We start from the raw sequence: 19654 nt of genomic DNA on the forward strand, positions 1-19654 counted from the left end.
TTGCCGGCACTGGAGCAGACGAGCCGGTGAAGCTTAAGGAGGGAGACTTAAATAGACCCAGATATTGTCATCGCAAACATTTCCTAGAAAACAACTGTGTGTGATGTTGTAGATATTTTTATTAGTTGTGAAAGATGAATTTGGAGTAAAGTGGCAACGGATGGTGTTTTAAATGTACGAGAAATTTTTTACTCCCTCCGTCATGGTTTATAAGGCACGGTTAGATTTACGTGCGTTTCCAAAATAGACAAGATTTAAGGCACAATGCAATTACTCCTACTAGTACTCCATGCATGCGACCGTGTGAATCCTACTGCTCACGTCGGGGTGTAATTGATGCATGCATGGTGTGAATGTGTGTGTGTAAAAGCTAGTTCTGCATGCATGGTGTGAACATCTGCATGCATGGTGTGAACATGTGTGTAAAAGCCAGTGGGAACATGGCCCATGGGTGGAAAGCTGCATGTTCCTCTCAGGCTCTTCTTCTTCTCGTTCATCTATATAAAGGTCCATCTTGTGCACAAAGAACACAAGCGATGGCTCAATGTGAGGAGGGTGCAGTCGTTGTGGTGGTGGCAGAATGGATCATGGCTGATTCGGAAGGAGTGGCCGTCGTGGTGGAGGTGGATAGCCAAACCAAAGACCCATCAGATGGCGAGGAGGTCGTCGAGAGTCGCCGTCCAAACGCCGACGAGTTGTCCGCAAAGTCCGAAGCCATCCGTGCCAAGCGATTCAAGCTCACCGCACTGATTGATTTTAAGCAATCAACGTGTGTGGGATGCATACATCCATGGGTGTGCACCAGGTGCGGCGTCCATGGTGTTCGTTCAATTTTTCTTTGCATGGGGTGTAGCCTGCTGGTGGCAAAAGAGTTGTATCCGTGCCACGTGTGTGCCAACTACATCCAGCCCCGCAATATTTGGTGCAAAGATTGTGCGACGGTGGTGGCGTTGGACAAAAAAGGCTTTTGTATTATATGTTGTCACAGCCCTAGTGAATTTTTGAATGATGAAGATAATTGCGAAGTTGTGCCTGATAGCCAGGTAAATTAGTTTGTGTCGAAGTTTGCATCATTGTTGAGGAAATCGTTAACTGGTAACTGCTTGGTTGGCTAGCGAGTAGGGGATTAATCGGCTAATCGGCAAGTTAATCGGCCATTTAATCAATTAATTAGATGATTTTTCGGTTTATCGGCTACTCGGTGACCCTATGAGTAGGGATTAATCGGCAAGTTAACTGGTTAATCGGATGAATTCTTGAACAGGGGTTTGCATTGAGGAAAGTTTGAGTTCAATGGATAATCTATGTAAGTTTAAGTTTAAGTGGATCGTCTACTCTTATATAAGTTGAATTCGAAGTGAGCATCAATGTAAAATTTATTTTGGGTGGAAAATTCAAGTTGAGTTCAACTGGATCATCTATAAAATGTTTCATGTTTTGAGCATATGTACGTATATTTTTTTGTTGCAATACCATGAAGTAAGTCTATTGCGCAAAGAAGCAAGTTAAGTGATTCAAGTTCATACAAGTCCTCAAATTACATCAAACTTAATCGGGAGGCTTCTCAAATCTACATCAAGTTAATTTCACCATTACAATTCAAGCTGAGTTCAAATAGTCAATTGCAGCCTCAACATACTCTTTGTCAATATTCAAACGAACCGGAAGATCATTTTGCCTCTCTAATGATTGTTTCTTCAAGTGAGGAACCGCATAGTGGATAGACCCCTTGTGCTTGATGATCTCCCTCATGCACGCTTGATGACTCAACCAGATCCTATTGAGCTTTAGATGGGGTACTCAACAAGGGATTCATTAACCTATTGCACACAATATACTTGTACTCAAATCAGTACATAGACCATTAGGAAACCAAATTATGCATCTATTTGTAAGGAAGATGTGCTAAACCTTTTGGACAATCTCAGCGTGGGTCCTCGGCATCTTCTTATGGAACATTGCTTGAATGGAGGCAAACCATCCAAGATCTAATATGTTCAGGTCAGGTGAATTAGGTGGTTGATATATCATCTTAATATCCCAACCACCCCTAGCTGCTTCCTGCATAAAAATTGGATCATCTGGCAAAATGTGAGCCTTAGCGCTGTCCTATTGTACGTAGATGGTGTTCCATCTATCGCTCTCGGGCCACTTTTCCTTTATAGCCGGGAGTACATATTTCACTAAGTACTCCCGACTTTTGTCCCTATCCATGCTATCGGCAGGCTTCAGCTCCCATGCCCCCCTCAACCTATGGAGATAGAAATATATAAAATTAATACAAATGAGCATGAACGAACTTAGGTGAAATTAGTAACATGAACAAGTACCAACCTATTTTGACTTCTCTTCTTAGCTTGAACCCACTCTGTATAAGCCCAAACACCAATCTTTCCATCAAAAACACAGTTTGCCTTGAGCATCATACCTTGGTCTAGCCATTGCCGACAAGAACATGATTTTTTGAATGTGATTTTTGTGTTTACATTCGCAGTGTGGTGCCTCCTATCTATAAATCAAATACATATTCTAGGTCTTCCACGTGCGATAGAACCATTTCTCATCGATATGAACCACATCCATATCAGCCCTAAAGGTGGGATCGTCTCGCATGCTACATGGCTCAAGATGCCTTAGGCAATACTCCACACGAGCCCTATTGTTTGCATCGGTCAAAGCAAGATTCAGTTCTCTAGTTACTCATCTAATTTGCTTCTCCTTCAACCTACAAAAATAACAGCAATGTTTCATGTAAATTCTTATGATCAATATTTACAAGAATATCAAAGTACAACTCTCACCTTCACCAAACAGTGGTTCTTGACATGTTGAAATGTCCAGCAACTTGTTCTAAAGTTTTTCTCTCTCCAGGTGGGATGGCTTCCCATGCATCTATGTTCAACTCAATATTCTTCCTTCTCGAGTTTAGTTTTTTATTGTTTTTCACCGCAGTAATACTGCCACCTTTTTTAGCCTCCTTACATACCCTTTGCACTACCCTCCTAGGACATTTACAAATATTCGCAACCTCTTTAGAAACCCCACGCTTCAATCTATTACCCACGCCATTATGTGCGAGGATCATTGCGTATATATGACGCTTGTGTTTGGTACAGTAGTGTCTTCTTGTCTTTTTATTCGCCAAAACATCTAAATGCATTTGAACAAAAATTAGTGAAGCAACGCTAACTATACTGAATATTACCGAAACAGAAATATGTTGTTGTTGTGCTTACTCAAATCGAGTGGTGGTTTTTGGGTTTGTACAACCTCTTGCCTAGGACGGTACTCGTCAGCATGAGCAAAATTGGGGTTGTATCCCTTGCCTCAGTAGCCAATGTTACCCACATTGTCATCTCCACCAATACCTTACAAACAAAAAAGCAAACAGAATATACATGAGATTATACATGCGCACTCTCGCCATCGCTCATCTCGTGTGCATTGTGCCCACCAATTTATTACCTATGGTGTTACCATCCAGGTTCTCGTCATTGCTTATCTCATGTGCATTGTGTCCATCAAGTCCGAACGCATTAACTTATAACATGCACAAATGACCAAAAAAGTAGAGTTTAACATGATAAAAATTCTACTAAGCAGATAATATTTTACCAAAACAGAACGATGACATGATGTAGACAAGATCTATTCATGTAGGAATTAGACCCATCTTTTTATCCTTAATAGCAACGATACACGCGTGCCTCGCTACCCATTCTGTCACTGGGTGAGCACACCACAAGATCGAACCCATCACAAAGCACCTCTTCCCATTGCAAGAAAAATCAATCTAGTTGGCCAAACCAAGCCAAAGTTTCGGAGAAGAAATACGAGGCTATAACAACCATGCATATAAGAGATCAAAGAAACTCAAATAATATTCATAGATAGACCTGATCATAAACTCGCACTTCATCGGATCCCAACAAACACACCGCAAAAATTCATTACATCAAATAGATCTCCAAGAACATTGAGGAGAACATTGTATTGAGAATCAAAAAGAGAGAATGAGCCATCTAGATACTGCCTACGGACCCGTATCATCGGAGGAGCACCAATGATGATGATGAACCCCTCTGTGATCGTGTTGCCCTCCGGCAGAGTGCCAAAATAGGGCTCTAGATTGGATCTCATGGTTCTGGAACTTGCGACGGCTGGACTTGTGTTTCGATCGCTCCCCTAGGGTTTCTGGAATATCTGAGTATTTATAGAGCTGAGAGGCGGTGGAAGAGACCTCCATGGGCCCCACCACCCATAAGGGCGCGCCAGGGGCCTCTGGCGCCCTGGTGGGTGGTGGGCCCCATGGGCCTCCCCCAGGTGCTTCCTTGGCTCCCAAGTTTCCTTCTGGTCCAAAAAATCTCCAAAAAATTTCATGGCATTTGGACTTCATTTTGGTACTGATATTCTGCAAAGTAAAAAACAAGCAAAAAAACAACAACTGGCACTAGGCACTATGTCAATAGGTTAGTCCCATAAAATGATATAAAGTTGCTATAAAATGAAGGCAAAACATCCAAGAATGATAATATAATAGCATGGAACAATAAAAAATTATAGATATGTTGGAGATGTATCAAAGATTGTTGCGATCCCCTATACTTGTGGGTCATCAACGCTATATCCGTCCGTGGACTAGTGAGGATCAGTCCACGGACATTGATACGGGAGCCGACCATCCAAAGTAGCCGCAAAACTTCCACCTCTTCTTTAGTTTGCAAGCTCAAAATAACTGCATATCAAATCATAGTTCTAATTTCAACATTAGTACAACCAAATAGAGTTTTCAAATTAGCATAGTTCAAGCTTTAAATCAACTAGCACATGTTCTATATGTCCCATTTAACCACCCACAAGTGCTCAACAAAAATTTCCTTGAGTTGCTCGATGTCGAATATGCTGATGCATTTGAACAAACTTATTAAACATTGTCGGGTTCTAATATGGAAGTTAGATAGGACCACCCATGTTCTCAAATTTAAGAGTTGTAGCAATTTTTAAGTTTGAGAACATGTGGGTTGCTACTTCTTGAGCTTGCGTTGGTTTTTCCCTTGAAGAGGAAAGGGTGATGCAGCAAAGTAGAGACAAGTATTTCCCTCAGTTAAGAACCAAGGTATCAATCAATAGGAGGAACACACAAGTCTCCAATGATAGCACCTGCACAACAAACAAATACTTGCACCCAACACGATAAAAGGGTTGTCAATCCCTTCATGGTTACTTGCAAGGATGAGATCTGATAGAGATAGGTATACAAGATAAATAAAAGTGCAAAATAAAGTAAAGGTAAATAAATTGCAGTAAGGTATTTTGGGTTTTTTCGTTTTATAAATATGAAAATAATATGATGAGAATAGACCCCGGGGCCATAGTTTTCACTAGAGGCTTCTCTCTTCAAAGAACACATACGGTGGGTGAACAAATTACTATTGAGCATTTGATAGAAAAGCGAATAATCATGACGATATCTAAGGCAATGATCATGAATATAGGCATCACGTCTGTGACAAGTAGACTGAAACGATTCTACATCTACTACTATTACTCCACACATCGACCGCTATCCAGCATGCATCTAGTGTATTAAGTTAACAAGAACGGAGTAACGCCTTAAGCAAGATGACATGATGTAGAGGGATAGATCCAATCAATATGAAATAAACCCCACCTTTTTGTCCTTAATGGCAACAATACAAATACGTTTCTCGCTACCCCTTCTATCACTGGGTGAGGACACCGCAAGATTGAACCGATCACAAAGCACCACTCCCATTGCAAGAAAAAACAATCTAGTTGGCCAGACCAAATCAATATATCAGTAAGAAATACAAAGCTATATTAATCATGCATAAAAGAGTTCAGAGAAGACTCAAATAATATTCATAGATAATCTGATCATAAATTCACAATTCATTGGATCTCAACAAACACACCGCAAAAGAAGATTACATCGAATAGATCTCCAAGAATATCAAGGAGAACATTGTATTGAAGATCAAAGAGAGAGAAGAAGCCATCTAGCTACTGGCTATGGACCCATAGGTCTGTGGTAAACTACTCACACATCATCGGAAGGGTAACAAGGTTGATGTAGAGGCCCTCTGTGATCGAACCCCCCTACGACAGAGTACCGAAAAAGGCCCCAAGATGGGATCTCACGAGGACAGAAACTTGCGGTAGTGGAAAAGTATTTTTGGTGTGCCCTCTGGTCTTCAGGGAATATTTGGGTATTTATAGAGCTGAGTTTAGGGTTAGGGGAGTCACGGGGGCCCACAAGCCCTAGAGGCGCCCCCTAGGGCGCAACCTCCAGGCTTGTGGCCACCCCGTGGCTCTTCTGGCCTCCTCCTGAGGCTTCATGGGTGTCTTGTCCAAGAAAAAACGTCAAAAAGTTTCGTTCCGTTTGGACTCCATTTGGTATTGATTTTCTGTAGAAGACAAAAACAAGGAAAAACAACAACTGGCACTAGGCACTAGGTTAATAAGTTAGTCCCCAAAAATGACATAAAATAGCATAATAATGCATATAAAACATCCAAGATGGATAATATAATAGCATGGAACAATAAAAAAATATAGATACATTGGAGACCTGTCATGGGTCCCTCCTTGTCACCCCTCATCCTCCATGATCATGTTGTGCATGATCACAACATGTCATCACCTTCCACAAGGTTTCCGGTTCCCATTGTTTAGTAGGTCCACAAAAACAACAAAACGGTGTTAGAGCACTCCAAATGCCCTCTCCACATCCTCTTTATCTGCTTCTTGTCATTGGGAAAAGTGTGACCTTTTTTGACCAAGTAGCTCAGAAATGGTATTGACAAAGGTAGCCCTTGAAGGATAGATACCGTCAACCATATAGTAGCCATGTTGTATTCATGCCATTGACAATGTAGTTGCACAGAAGAGCTTTCCCTTTAGTCAGCCGAGCAAACAATGGAGACCAATTCAACACGTTGATGTCATTGTGGGACCCGGGCATGCCAAAGAAAGCGTGTCATAACCAAAGATCATGTGATGCAACTGCTTTAAGAATAATAGTGGGCTTCTTAACATGGGCTTGATATTGCTCTTGTAGAGCATTTCGATAGTTCTTCCAACTCCAGTGCGTGCAATCAAGTGGTCCGAGAAAACCTGGCTACTCTTGCTTCAAAGATTGCCAAGAGCCTCTCGGTGTCTACGACAGTTGGTTCTCTCAAGTACTGAGGTCCAAACACCGAGACCACGACAGAAGCAAATCTGACCAAGGCGTCTCTGCATGTGCTCTCGCTCATCAAGAGGTATCTGTCTTATGAATCCACGATCGTGGCATATGCAAGCATCCGCAATGCGGCTGTGCACTCATGATAACTAGATAATCAAACCCTTCCAACGACATCCTTCTTCAATATGAAGTAGTCATCGAAGGACATGATCCCATGGTAGAGGCGATCGAAGACATTTTTTCATGTTATAAATCACTCGCAAAAAATGTCAGCGAATAGGGCATCGGGGGCAAAGTAGTCGTACATCAATGTCAAATGGCCACATGCCCTATTCCCTTTGAGCACTCGATGATCCCTAGATCGATACCTTGAAATTGAGAACATGCTCTTCTACTTACTCCGATTCAGCAAGAATCGCCTACGTCATCGCCTTTTCATCTATGTAATCCTCCTCATGGGACAAGTCACTGAACGACTTAACGTAGTGCTTGTACAAATACTCCATATACGAATCCATTGCTTCAAAGAATAGACAAAAAAATTAGCACGAGCATTTCACCGAACACTTGTCATGTGTGGTGACTACCACAGGGGCGGATGTTACCTACACGGTGGCGAACGGGCGAGAGGTGCGGGCCGACAGCGGAGGACGAGCAATGTGGGTGTCACGGAGTTCCGGTAGGGGGTTGACGTCGCCAAGAGAGAAAGCGAATGCAGAGAAAGAGAAAAAGATGAAGACGCGGGGTACGACCGGGTTTTAGGTGAGGTATTGGGTGAGCCGGAGTGTCCTACGTGGGTGGGTGTCCGGACTCCCGCAAAGCTCCCCTAATTTGCTTCTGGTTTGCAGGAAACGGATGTCCGGACTGGTCAACGGACCAATTCATGAACATATAGTTCAGTGCAGACGCTTGCCCACGGTTTGGGGTCAGCTTTGAAGATGCCCTTAGAGCATTTACAGTCGTAGACAGCAAATCAGACCCCTCAAACATCCACGGACGCGTCCGGACGCATCCAAAGACAATGACGGATCACACCTCAAATTTGCTCTTATGCATCTGGGTACCTTATACTACAAACCTTAGATCCATAAAAAAGCATGCAAACGAGGAAATCCATGTATTATGTGGATCAAATAACCTATACTACCCTAATGCTCGTCGGAGATGTCCACTATCTCCATGTGTAACATCCCAAATTTTCAATTTGATATGTTATACATAGATCATTCTTGCATATCATATTTTATTGCATTTCGTCTCGCGATCCTCGAAATCCTAAGCAACTCAAGGACCCTTGGAGAGAGTTGGGGATTTCCCCGGTTTGCAAATTTGATTTTATCAAATTTTGAAACGAGGATTTTTGGTTTTAATTATTTTTCTCTCCGAAAGTATTTCATAATAAAAATATATGAGAGGAGATAATATGACTTCTCCAAAATAATTGAAATATAGGAGGAAAAATATTTAAAATCAAATGTTTGTTTTATTTGGATTTTATTTGCAATTTTGTTTGCATTAGAAAAAAATGCACGTTTTCAAAATTGCATTTTAGGGCCAAGAAAATGTTCATCCCGTTCTAAATATTTCATTTAGACGGTGAAAATTACTTTTGGCATTTTTAGATTTTTATTTTATTTTCTAGGATTATTTTTAGTTTCGGTGAAATTTATTTAAAAAAAGTGCGCAGGCTAACTGGGCCGAAGCCCAGCCGCTGGCCCGCCTCTCCCGCGCGCCGTCTCCTTCCAGGAGACCGGCCGCGTCCCCGCCGCCCCGACTCGGAGGAGTCCGAGCTGGACTCCATCCCCGCCGCCCCTTGCCCCCTCCCCAAGGCACCCCCCTCTCCCCTTTATATATGCCCCCCCCCGCCGCCCCTTGCCCCCTCCCCAAGGCACCCCCCTCTCCCCTTTATATATGCCCCCCACCCCGCCGCCACCACCACCCACCACCGCCGCCTCGCCCCCCAGCCCAAGCCGCCGCGCCGCCGCTGCTTGCCCGCGCCGCCACTGCTTGCTCGCGCCGCCGCCGCCTGCCGCGCCCGCGCCGCTGCCGCGCCGTGCCGCCGCCTCCGCCTCACCCGCTGCCGCGCCTCGCCTCGCCGTCGCCATCGTGCCTCGCCAGACCGACGAGGTAGCCGCCATTTTTTTAAAAGAAAACCGATCTGGTTTTTTTAAGAAAACCCTAACTCTTTTTTTAGGTTCGCCGGTTTTTCCTGGTTTTTCTTTTTAGCGGACGTTCGTCCGTACGTTCATTTTAACGAACGGTTTTCGCCCATTAGTTACAGATAAGAACGCTCGTTTGTTAGCATGTTCGTTAGTTTTCTTTTATCAGATTTTTTCTGCGGTTATTTCTGATCGCAATTTCTGATCTGATTTCCATTCTAGTTTATCTTTTCGCTCATTAGTCGGAATCAGGCGATTCAAGCGCCTAGATCTTCGTCTTGAGACCCTCTTTCCGCTTAACCAACTTGCACAAGTTTTTGCTACTGTAAAATTTGACCTAGGTCCAAATTAGTAAATGGATCTTGTTTCTTTCGCCGTTTGAGTTTCGTTGCTCCGTTCGATTTGATTCTTTTTGCAAACCGGAGTTCTTAAGTTGAACTTTCTGGTTAGATCTTCTTATTTGAGTTTTACCCGTGCTTCTTTGCTTGATTGCTTATGTATGCTATTATTTGTTTGCGATAGAATTCCCGGAGTGTGAAGCGTGTTATTTGGAGTCTCTAGGTTACGCGGATCGTCAGCAAGGCAAGTAAAACTTTGATCATACCCCTTTATCACCCAGTTTTTATGCATTAGTTCCAATCCACAAACATTGCATGGTTAGGATGTCATTAACATGTGGGTTGGGAAGTAGTTGATGAGGTAGAACCTATTACCCTATTACATTCAAACCCTTGGGAGTTACTTCTACATATTGCTTATATTGCTATGCTATGCTCGTAGACGAGGTTTGGGTGAGTGAAATCCATGACAGGTGTGAGATTGATAATTAATGGTTCAACTTAAGGTGGCAACTTAAATACACATCTGGGTGGATTGAGGCACCTGGAGTACCCAGTGTTGCCTGTATTTTTGGAAATCCCGGAGTACCTGTGTGATCTTCCTATGGACCGCCACCCAGGCTCAAAGGGAACTGAGATTATTCATGCTAGAAACTTCCGTGTGCAGCCACAAGCTATTATGGGCTCTATCGTAGTTGAGTAAGTTACGTGAAGCTCTTGAAGAGGTGGATCAGCAGGTAGTGGGTTGTAGGTTTGGTATGGTCTGCCCGGAGTAGAGAGTTAATGTTTCTGAAAGACTGTGTCTCGGTCATCCGTTTCTCAAACACCATGTAGTGCGAGAAATCCAACGGAGGTGATCGAGTCTTGTGGGGAAAAGTGCGCAAACCTTTGCAGAGTGTACAAACTAATCATGGTTAGCCGTGTCCCCGGCTATGGACATGATACGTCTCCGTCGTATCTACTTTTCCAAACACTTTTGCCCTTGTTTTGGACTCTAACTTGTATGATTTGAATGGAACTAACCCGGACTGACGTTGTTTTCAGCTGAATTGCCATAGTGTTGTTTTATGTGCAGAAAACAAATATTCTCGGAATGACCTGAAACTCCACGGAACATCTTAGAAAAAATAATAAAAAAATCCTCGCCAAAGATGAAGACCAGGGGGGCCACACCCTTCTCATGAGGGTGGGGGGTGCCCCCCCCCCTGGGGCGCGCCCCCTATCTCGTGGGCCCCCTGGATGCCCTCCGACGCCAACTCCAACTCTATATATTTGCTTTCAGAGAGAAAAAAATCAAAGAGAAGAAATCATCGCGTTTTACGATACGGAGCCGCCGCCAAGCCCTAAAACCTCTCGGGAGGGCTGATCTGAAGTCCGTTCGGGGCTCCGGAGAGGGGGATTCGTCGTCGTCGTCATCATCAACCATCCTCCATCACCAATTTCATGATGCTCACTGCCGTGCATGAGTAATTCCATCGTAGGCTTGCTGGACGATGATGGGTTGGATGATATTTATCATGCAATAAATATCCTAACGTAAGACATGGTCTACTCTCAAGATCCCAAAGTCCGCAGCTAAGGAAAGCCCCTTCTTCATAAGATCAAGAAAGTAGGAGCGTCTTTCGAAGATTGGAAAATCTCCCATACTTGGAGAGAAGCAAACCAACCGGCCGATTTGCAATTGACTATGCTTAGTAGTTGACATCTTTGGTCTTCACATTTTCCCTTCCATTTTGTAAAGTTAGTAGAAGAGGATAGATCCGGTAAATTGACGAATGTCAATCTTCATTTTTGTAGATTAATACACTGGTAGGGGTCGATCAGGCAAATCCCAAAGCTGACCCCCGAACAGCTGCCGGACTGCTCTACTGATCTTCTCTCTCTTCAGAAAAACGGAACCTTCTCAAAGACTCCCTTTGCACTGAGAACACAATTCAGAACCCTCCTTCTCACAAGAAGGCAAACCTTGTACGTTGATCGAATCTTCTTTCGCATCCAGAAGAGAGGTTGTGGGCTATCCGAGAGAGTGGTTCAGGTGACTACTGGAGTCATTGATTAAGCAGGTCAGATGGGCTTAGTAGGGCTTGAACCTACAATATCACCGTTATGAGCGGTACGTTTCAACCAATTAAACTATATGCCCAATCGGATCTCTACATGCCGGGAAGAGCGGACAGAAAGAGGAGACCTTTGCTCTATCTCCTTCTTCCTCTTCCCGGGGCCCCGGAGGGGTTCTTTGGCAAGCCCTATTAAAGAAGCTAAGTGACTTTCGTCACTCAAGTAGTGAGTTTGAGAGTGACCGTTAGGGCGACCACTTGTACTTCTAGGCCTTGGCGACCTATATGTTACGCAACACAGCTTCACTCGATTCAGTAAATCAATAGTTCAAACCAGCCCACTAATAGCTTAGATAGTGGCCCTTCCACTTTGGTATAGTTGACCCTACCTATTGACTCAAGGTTCATAGGAAGGGGGAACCCAGAGGTAGTGGGATGTAGGCTTCAGTGGTATAGTTTTGTTAGGGTTTCATCCCTAGTATCCACTATGTTCTGAGATTGATGTTGCTATGACTTTGCTATGCTTAATGCTTGTCACTAGGGCCCGAGTGCCATGATTTCATATCTGAACCTATTATGTTTTCATGAATATATGTGAGTTCTTGATCCTATCTTGCAAGTCTATATTCACCTACTATGTGTTATGATCCGGCAACCCCGAAGTGACAATAATCGGGAGCACTCCCGGTGATGACCATAGTTTGAGGAGTTCATGTATTCACTATGTGCTAATGCTTTGTTCCGGTTCTCTATTAAAAGGAGGCCTTAATATCCCTTAGTTTCCAATAGGACCCCGCTGCCACGGGAGGGTAGGACAAAAGATGTCATGCAAGTTCTTTTCCATAAGCACGTATGACTATATACGGAATACATGCCTACATTACATTGACGAATTGGAGCTAGTTCTGTGTCACCTTATGTTATGACTGTTACATGATGAACCGCATCCGGCATAATTATCCATCACTGATCCGGTGCCTACGAGTTTTCCATATACTGTTTCTCGCTTATTTACTTTTCCGTTGCTACTGTTACAATCACTACAAAATACCAAAAATATTTACTTTTGTTTGCACTACTCTTTTGTTACCATTTGAAAGTGCGTTATATCGACTAGAGGGGGGTGAATAGGCGATTTTTACGAAATTCTTCACTGAGGAATTTGCCGGTGAGGAAATTCCTTAGCGAAGAACTACTAGCAGCGGAATAAGTACTCAAAAGTAAACATAACGGAATACAAGCATAGTCATCATGATGAAATGAAGACAGGCATAGAGTACAGGAAGCGTAATCACAGGATAACACAGGATGAAGACAAACAGACTGAAGAAATTGAACTAAGGAAATTGAGAAAGTCTTCAGGCAAGGTCTTCAAACACAGATATTAACAAACACACAACACAGTTATGAGGAAATGAAAGAGTTGAGGAAATAGAACCAGTAAGCTCGGTGAAGACAATGATTTGGTAGACCAGTTCCAACTGCTGTCTCAGTTGTACGTCTGGTTGGAGCGGCTGAGTATTTAAACTCGAGGACACACAGTCCCGGACACCCAATCAAGGACACTTAGTCCAAGACACCCAGTCCTCATTGTATTCTCCTTGAACTAAGGTCACACAGACCTCGTCCAATCATTCATGGTAAGTCTTCAGGCGACTTCCAAACCTTCACAAACTTGGTCACTCGGCGATCCACAATTCCTCTTGGATGCTCTAGACCATGACGCCCAACCGTCTGGAAGAAGCACAGTCTTCAAAGGTAACAAGCGTCGGATCCACTCAGGATCAATCTCTTCAGTGATGCTCAATCACTTGGGGTTTGTAGGTGTTTGGGTTTGGGGTTTTTGGTTTTTCCTCACTTGATGATTTTCGCCCAAAGTCCTCGGAGGATGGGTTGCTCTCAAATGACAAGTGTCAGTTTCTCTCGGAGCAGCCAACCAGCTAGTGGTTGTAGGGGGCGGCTATTTATAGCCTAGGGAGCAGCCCGACGTGATAAGACATAAATGCCCTTCAATGATATGACCGTTAGGTGGATAGATATTTTGGAACAGCTGGCGCATAGCACAGCAATGGTCGGAATTTTGAGTAGAAAAATCCTCAGGGCTATCATGTTCCTCACTGTGTAGGCAATCCGCACTGGCGAATTCCTAACTCCTCAGTCAGGACAAATTCCTCAGAGACCAGAAGAACTTCGTCTCTGTCACTGAAGAAATTGACTGAACTGTATGAGATTTCCAATGACTTCACTCGAAGGGATTGGTAGGTGTAGGATTTTGAGTTGAGCATCACATGGAAATTTTTTCTTAGTATTTCCTCGACCCCCTTTAACAGTACGGTGTTTCCTATGACTCAAGAAAGAGAAAAACAAAACTATGATCACGAAAGTCTTCAAGCTTCATATTTTCTCGCATGAATATCAAGTCTTCACGGACACACCAATTTATTCACTTTTAAACTCTTCATGAAAGTCTTCAGAAATACCAAAATCTTCAGTCGAAGATATTCATTTTTAGGGGTCGACTTTTCCTGTAAATGTCAAACTCCTCATAGACTTATAGACCTGTGTACACTCACACACGCATTAGTCCCTTAACCTATAAGTCTTCAATACACCAAAATCACTAAGGGGCACTAGATGCACTTACAATCTCCCCCTTTTTGGTGATTGATGACAATATAGGTTAAGTTTTCAACGGGGATAGACATATGAAGTGTAAATACTGATATTGAGGAATTTGATTGCAAGATATAGAAGAACTCCCCCTGAAGATGTGCATAGTGAGGAATTTGCTTTTGAAGCAATGCACACTTGAAGAGTTGAATCATGGAGATCTCCCCCTATATCTTGTAATTCATACACGCATTTAACATATAATATGAAGAATTTGAAATGCATGATGAAATATGGTGCCTGATGAAATTCAGCATGTGTGCAATAATATTAACGAGGAATAAGCATGCAGAATAGTGCATCAAGAGTATCAGTGCACAGTGCATCAAAAGTATCAGAGCACCATCGGGTTTAAGATTACAACTCGATCCAATAAAGTTTCAGAAGAACGAGAGTTGTAACTTAGCAAAGAAACGCCCATATAGTAGACCCGCTTGAAGACTAACTCATATTTCTCCCCCTTTGTCATCGAATGACCAAAAGGATCGAAAATGAGGACTAACGCCCCTGAAGATAATCATGTTGATGAAGGAGCGCCAGTGTTGTTGGGGTCGTTGGTTGATGTAGGGTCTGCTGCAGTGTCGTCCAAATCTTCATGTTCATCAGTGTCGCGCGATGAAGAATATGAGCTGGCCACCAGAGAAGGAACCTTGACCTTCTTGAATTTCTTCGGTGGAGGTGCAGACCAGTCAAAATCTTCATTAAGACCCATGTTCTTCAGATCTTCTTCACCATACAGATGTGATAGGATTGCCCAGGTGCGACCGAAGACTTGATGGAGGTAGTAGTGGTTTTTCTTCACTGCATTGTGTGTGGCAGTCATGTTGTGAAGAAGTGAACCAAACTGACGCTTAACCCATTTGTGATTTTGATCCACCTTCTGGTGAAGACTAAGCAGAAGTTCACGGTCTGTCATCACGCGCGGAGCAGTGGCTTGAGGAGTGGACTTGAGAGCATTGGAAGAGTCATGTGTGGTGGAGTCATCATTGGTGGAATAAGGTGCAGCTTTGCGAAACTAACCATCCAATGGACGAATGCCTTCATCAATTACAGCTGGTGCAGTGTAGTGAGTGTTTTCAGACATCCAGTCCAGCACCCATGAATTCACATCTTCAGCATCTCCGGTGATGTGCAGCGTTGCATAGAATTGAAGAATCAGTTCTTCATTCCAATCGCAGATGTCAGAGCAAAAGTTGAGCAGCCCAGCGTCGTGAAGAACACTAAGGACTGGTGCGAAGCACGGCAGAGATTCCATATCCACGTGAGGAATATGCTCATGGTAGAAAATCTTCTCCTTGTTGAACAGCACTGAGGAATAGAAATTGGCTTGACTAGCAGTCCAGAAACGCCTCTTCCTAATGCGAGCAGAGTCATATGGGTTGTAATCTTCGAAGAATACGTGCTCGCCGAAGAAATCATCAGCCTTGAACCTTTGGCTTCGGCAGAGGAGTGTCAGTGAGTTGCATCATGACCTCAGGAATCTCAATCACAGGTTCTTCAGGCTGAGGAATTTCTGGTTCCTCCTCAGTGGCAGTCTGCGTAGTTGGTTGTTCAGCAGCAGCAGTTTCTTCAGCGCTAGTGGCTGGAATTTCCTCATGGACAGATGCAGTGGGATGAGTTTCTTCAGAGCCCATGTGAACAGTTTGTGTGGGGGACTGAGGAATTTGCTATAGAGGGGTGAACATTGGAGAGTTTGGATGCTGACTTTCCCAGAATTCATCACTGATTATGGGTGTGGAGCATCCAATGTCCACATCTTCATCTTCCATTTCTTCAACGCCAGCCTCTTCAGCTGTGAACTGAGGCATAGGCAAGGATATGATAGGTGTTGAAGGGATCGCATCCACTTCAATTTCTTCATCCAACGGTTCAGACGAAGCAGCACAAGGAGTATCTTCATCAGATCCGCTGGGGATCACATATTCTTCATCAAAAGGAACAAGGTCCTTTGATGGCCTGGTTGAGATGGGAACAGCATCAATCGGATTTGCAAATGAACTTGTCATAGGCTTCATTTTCTTCAGAGCTGAACAATCTGAAGCAGCTGATGCTTTCCTTTTCTTCACTGCAGCACGCTCTGCAGCCTTGGTCTTCTTCACATCTGATGCAGATGGAAAGATTGGAGTTGAAGTTGGTGCAGGAGCAGCTGAGGAATCTGGTTGGTTTTCTTCAGGCACAACTAATGCAATTGCCCTGAGTTCTTCAGTTTCTTCAGGCGGACCACTAGTGGGTGCCCTGGCAATTTCTTCAGTGGCTGGAATGCAGTCGTCAGCCCTAGAACTCACATTTTCTTCAGCAGCCTGATTGTCATCAGCGGTGCTGGCATGTTCTTCAGTCGGCTGAGCAGATGCTTCAGCCTGAAAAATTTCCTGTTGCGTTGGGGCAACAACATTTTAAGTGGACTGTTCAGTTATCTTTACAAAACTAACTTTGGCTCCTTGCCAATCAGCATAGTAGGCTTTGAAGTCATCGCTGAGGGTTTTGATTTCAGATTGGATTTTTACAAGTTCATCAGTTGTCATAGTGACAACGTTGTTCTTCAGAAATTTCTCCTTCTTGTACTGCGCTTTCTTGATCTGCCTGGCCTTCTCAAATTTCCACTTTTCTTCTTGAATGAAGTGGGTCAGCATGTGACTTTGGCCAGGAGTCAGCTTGAAGTCAGGCAAGGGAGTGTTGGGGTCCTTGTGCCAATCATCAATGTAGTCGAGGATCAGCTTGGGATCCAAAAGCAGTGGCACCTATGATCCTTTGGCTCTAGCGGCCCTAACTTGCCTGTCTCTGATGATTTCTGCAAGTTCATCATCACCAGCTTCGTCTTCATCAGACGGCACTTGGAAAGCGACTTGCTTCTTTTGAGGACTTGGGCGTGGACCTCGTCCAGCAGTGGCCTTTGTCTTGAGCAGTGAGGGGTCAGCTGAGGAACTAGCTGAGACACCTGAGGCAATGGAGATGCTGGCAGTCCTTTGGCATGAAGCGAGATGCACACGTGCTGAGGATTTGGTCGGAACAGCTGAAGGCTTTGGCGGAGGAGCTGAGGACTTTGGAGGAACAGGAGCAGCATGAGGAATTGGCCGTGAGGGCTTTGATGATTCTGGCCGTGAGGGCATTGCTGAGGAAGCACTTGGCTTGTGCGCAGGCTTCTTTGACATAGCCTTCTTTGGCTTGACAGCAAGGACCTCAGCAGAGGCAGCAGCAGCAGAGTCTTCATTGAATTTCCTCACTGCTTCTCTGGCTTGCTTAGCCAACTTGCCTTGGTGCTTGGCCCATTCATCAGGATAGTCCTCACCTCGCTTGAGGCTGGTGGGATCAGCAATTTGGCCAGGTGCCAGTGGTGCTCTTGGGCATGGAGGATTGAGTGCGAATTTCTTCATGTACTTAGGAGTGACATATCTGTACTCCCTCCATTCTCTTGCCCGTCTCCTCTCTATCTTCTGAATGTGCACTTTGCGCTCATTCTTGGTTTCCTCAGTAGGTGTGCAGTACCCATCATATATGTCATCAGGGATTTCAAACGTTGTATTTACCTCACGCATCTTTCCTCCCTTCTGTGGCCTTCTACCATCAGCCATTTTCTTCAGTTGAGGAATTTGAACAATTGAATTCTCTGAAGAAGTATGCAACTTTTCTTCAAGGAACGCTGCAAATGAGTTAAGTTGATGAGAACCTAGTGATTCAGCAGCTGACATGTGTACCTGTGAACAGAGTATAGTTGCGAGGAATTTGGAGCGGTCATATGCGTTCTCAGAAGATTTTTCAAAAAGAACAAGTTTGAGGAATTTGACCAGATGAGTCTTGAAGATTTTCACTAAGCGTTCTTTGTCTTAGGTTCCAGAGTTGTATAGATCGAAGATCCACACAATTGAGGAATCTTGAAGAAAAATGATGCTTAGAGAAACGAATCAAGAACAGATGACTTTGTGAGGTGTTCAGTGTGAGAATATATGAAGAAAAACACTTTTGAAGATTTTGTAGATAATCATTCGAATCAACGAGGGCAGTAAAAGTAACTTTTATTTACCCTGGACGAAGAACACGACGAACTGGAGTGAGGAGATGTGAAGTTCGTCTGTGCAGATCTTCCACGCCCTAACTTGGCGGAGGAAGACGGCTACGGCGGCGGCGCAGTGAAGATGTCCGCAGTCGGCGTGAGTACGTCGGCGACGAGGTCGAGGCAGTGAAGCTCTTCCTCACCGGCGGCGATGAAGTAGCGGCGGGGCTAGGGTTTGAGAAGCTCGAGCTGGAGAGAGAGGTCGAGCGGAGTAAAAGAAGTGAGGAAGGGAAGGAGGGGTATTTATAGCCATGGTGAAAAACTGCTCGCCCGAAGAAATTGGACGAACGTGCCCCTGACCCTTCTCATTCGCATGACATGTGTCACCCACGTAGTGAGAGGTGGAGATCGTGTTAGATCGTGGGTGAGTGGATAAGTGTATCATGGGATGCGGAACGGCTTGAACGGCAAAGCCGAAAATTTAGATAAGATAGATTTTAAAGTTCCGTTCACAATTTCTTCAGCTGACAAGGACACAGTGAAGATTTTGAACGAGTTTCAAATAGAACGCACATGAAGAGTTTGTGAACAAATTGGGTTGAGTATAGCATAGAGGGGAAGGGTCCGATCACATTCACTTAGCAGAAAACCAACTTGAAGAAATAGCAATAAGTGAATGCTGTAGAGGACATAAACTCATATATATATATAGTAGCACTATTCTAATACCAGGATTAGAATAACTATTTGGATCACGGCGCGCCCTATATAGGGCCCGAAGAGGCATTCTCGAACTCCTGAGAAAACCCACCCGACCGGTCAAACAAAAAAATCCACCCCACCCACTTCCCACGACTCCCTCCACTACCCTCTCCCGATCCCATCTGCACACTCCTCACGGCATCGCGCCGCCGCTGATGAACTTCTCCCGATCCACCACCGCCGCCCTACATCCCGCCGGCGCGCCTAACTCCGGCCACCTACCGCCGCCGCCGACGAGCCGATCCAGCGTCGCGCCAGGTTCGGCCGCCCCTTCTTCCCCAGCGCGCTCCCGCCACCAGAGCGCCCCCCGGCCCATGGGTCCCGCCGCCGGTCTCCTCCTACAACCCCGCCGCCACCGTCCCCCGGATCCAGCTGCAACTCCGCCACACGCCTTGGATTCGGCTGCGGCGCCGCCCCCCACCGCAGGATCCAGCCGCCGCCCCAACCGCGAGATTCGTCCGCCGCCCCCATCC

General features: G+C 44.6%; 1 pseudogene; it reads right to left on the reverse strand.

Annotated features, from left to right (window-relative positions):
- Positions 1 to 1599: 1599 nt before the first annotated feature.
- Positions 1600 to 19652, reverse strand: LOC147971004 (uncharacterized; annotated as a pseudogene).
- Positions 19653 to 19654: the final 2 nt, after the last annotated feature.

This window comes from Triticum urartu, chromosome 5A (assembly GCF_056163025.1).
Source record: "Triticum urartu cultivar PI428250 chromosome 5A, HENAU_Tu73, whole genome shotgun sequence".
Taxonomy (NCBI): Eukaryota; Viridiplantae; Streptophyta; class Magnoliopsida; order Poales; family Poaceae; genus Triticum; species Triticum urartu.